Source organism: Oryx dammah, unplaced genomic scaffold (genome assembly GCF_014754425.2).
Source record: "Oryx dammah isolate SB20612 unplaced genomic scaffold, SCBI_Odam_1.1 HiC_scaffold_23, whole genome shotgun sequence".
Lineage (NCBI taxonomy): Eukaryota > Metazoa > Chordata > Mammalia > Artiodactyla > Bovidae > Oryx > Oryx dammah.
In genome coordinates, this window is record NW_024070207.1 from 108,369,956 (window position 1) to 108,372,990 (window position 3,035).

Genomic DNA, 3,035 nt, shown 5'->3' on the forward strand with positions numbered 1-3,035 from the left:
CATTCCAGACTACGATTATCCAATGCACTGTTTACAGAGAAGACTTAGCTGAAAATGCAACATTCATTGAGAGCATTTCAGATTAATATAAATATTCAAAGAGGAGCCAGAAGACAGGTCAAGTGTCTTTTTTTTTTTTTTCACAAAAAGGAATGAGTTTATATGCTTGTGCATTTCAGACAGAAATATAAAAGAAAGGAAATGTTGGGATAACTGTTACATAACATGTATTATATAAATGCATGTATACTCACATGTATTGTTACATATTTTGAGAAGTTGTAAAATCTTTTGTGTAACAAATTACACCAAGGAAGTTTGGAGATTATTTTGTATTTACAGATGGATATCTGCTTGCTCAAGTTTTTAAAAGTGAAAGCATTAAAAGATTTGTGAAAACAGGCTTTAAAAATCTTCTCAATTATCAAAAACGCTATCAAAATGTTGTTCCACAGCCAAATTGTCAGGGAATCATAAATATTTATTATGTTTCTTCTAACCTTCAGAGACAAGAACCTAAGGCTTTATCAACACATCCAAAGAATGTGAGATATTGTTATATTCAAAATATTAATGGGCTCAACTCACTGAAGATGATATTTTTCAGCATTTGTTTTAGGAATGGAAAATCTCACTTGGCAATATTTAGGGAACACACATTTAACAGGGTAATATTCACAAGTAATAGTGCTGCAAGAAAAATTCCAACCCAAACGTTCATATTGTTCTTTATTTATTTTTTTTTTTCACATATATGTGGATATATGTCTGAACTTTCTGTTTTGTTCAATGGATCTGTGTAACTATTCTTATGCAGTCTCGATTATTGTAGCATTATTATAAGTTTTGAAATGAGATAATATAATGCCCACAATTTTATTTCCTTTAAGAATTTTTTATTTTTTTATTTATTTTTTTATTTATTTTTTAAATTTATTTATTTATTTATTTTTAATTTTTACTTTACAATTCTGTATTGGTTTTGGCATAGATTGACATGAATCAAACAAAGATTTTTATACAAGATCTTCCACCCTTCCCTCCCACTCCAGTGAAGTGCTAAGTCCAAGAGTATTTTGCTATCCTCATTCTTTGGAGTCTTTGCTGTCCTTATTTTTGTTGACCAGTTTAGTTTAATTCACTTCAGCAGTTTGGTAGCTGATTTATCTCTTAAAAAAGAAAAAGTATTTCCCTTATGAATAATTCAAACCTTTGCTGGTTATAAAAATGCCTCTTTGGCTCTCTCCACAGCCAACTGCTTCTTTCAAGTAGCAGATTCCAATCCATGAGTTTGTATCATGGGTCTGACATCTGAAAGGGGGGAGGGAATCAAACCCAAGATTTGTTTTAAACAAACTTTCATTTTCTCTCCACAGGCTCCAGGATTTGCTTTGTATTGTTGTTGTTCATCAGAAAATAAAGTAGTTAATGTTTTCTCCAGATTCTGTATTCTGGGCTTATTTTTTTGTGTGCTGAAGTTGAAAGAGCAAAAAAAAAAACAAAAAACAGTAACAGAGTGTTGTAAATAAATGACTCAGGATTGAGAACATTTGCAAAATTTGGATAATAACAATATATGGGTATTTTGGGCCTATGTAGAGAAAGCAACTGCTAATTTTCACAATATCAGATTTTATCACCTTCTTGATCTGTATTTTGAAAATTAATTTTGCATAGATGAGAAACATTTCTTCTTACTCTCAAGACACACTGTTTTTAATAATTTTAAAGATATTATTCAGGGCTTCCCTGGTAGCTCAGTGGTAAAGAATCTGCCTGCCAATGCAAGAGATGTGGGTTTGATCCCTAATCCAGGAAGATCCCACATGCCACGGAGCAACTAAGCCCAGGAGCCACAGCTACTAAGCTGGCATGCCCTAGAGCCCATGCTTCACAACAAGAGAAGCCACCTCAATGAGAAGCCTGCACACTGCAACTAGAGAGTAGTTCCTGCTCACTACAACTAGAGAAAGCTCGCATATAGCAACAAAGACCCAGTGCACTCAAATAATTATATATATAAAATATATTACTCAGATGAGTATTAAAACTTAAGTAAAATTTTCAAAGTCATATAGTGGCCTTAAACTTATTTTTTTTTCCAACTAGAAAGAGCATACACATTTGACTTGAAAGTGTTTTATGTGTCTATAGATTGTATCAGTTCAGTTTGTATAGTATTTGTTTATTTTTCATTTGAATAAATAAATGAAGAAGTCATTCCATTCCTTTAACAATACATATTTTAGTTACAGTCTCATAGGACTCTTTGAATATTGTCCTTCTCATCCAGTTTCAGTTTACTTTTAAAAATAGATTAAAATTTTCTACTTGCATATACAATGCATTTCACTGTTTTCTCCTCTTCATCCCTATTTGTCAAGCAGACCAGGAGTTATTGCCATTGTGACTCAGGGTTCAAAGAATGGGACAGCATGCTATATAATGGTGAAGTGAAGTGAAGTGAAGTCGCTCAGTCGTGTCCAACTCTTTGAGACTCCATGAACTGTAGCCTACCAGGATCCTCCATCCATGGGATTTTCCAGGCAAGAGTACTGGAGTGGGATGCCATTTCCTTCTCCAGGGGATCTTCCCTACCCAGGGATTGAACCTGGGTCTCCCGCATTGTAGGCAGATGCTTTACCATCTGAGCCACCAGGGAAGTCACTACCATATAATGGTAGTCACTGGTAAACCTGCTAGAGGTCACTGTGTATAGAAAGTCTTAATTATCTTAACTTTGCCTTCATCTGTTCCTCAAAAGGCCCTACAACAGTACACTACAGAGTACAGGATATGGTTAGTAATGAATTTTAAGCTACACTAATGTTTTTTCTTGGAAATAATTTCTTCTATAACATACATCTTGTTGAATTCTACTTTTAAAATACAAGATACTTCCATATGGGACACCACAAATAGAATTGTTAAGGCAAATGAGGCCAAAAGATAGTTGAATAGACACTGTTTTCAGTCCTATTTGGGATACTTTCAGTTCTGTTTCAGACTTTTAACTATTGGGTGACTATTTTATC

The 3,035-nt window shown here is 33.7% G+C and overlaps 1 non-coding gene across 1 annotated transcript; it reads right to left on the reverse strand.

The window, feature by feature from the left end:
- Positions 1 to 2,590: 2,590 nt before the first annotated feature.
- Positions 2,591 to 2,662, reverse strand: TRNAC-ACA. Its single transcript has one exon. It is a non-coding gene; the product is annotated as a tRNA-Cys (tRNA).
- Positions 2,663 to 3,035: the final 373 nt, after the last annotated feature.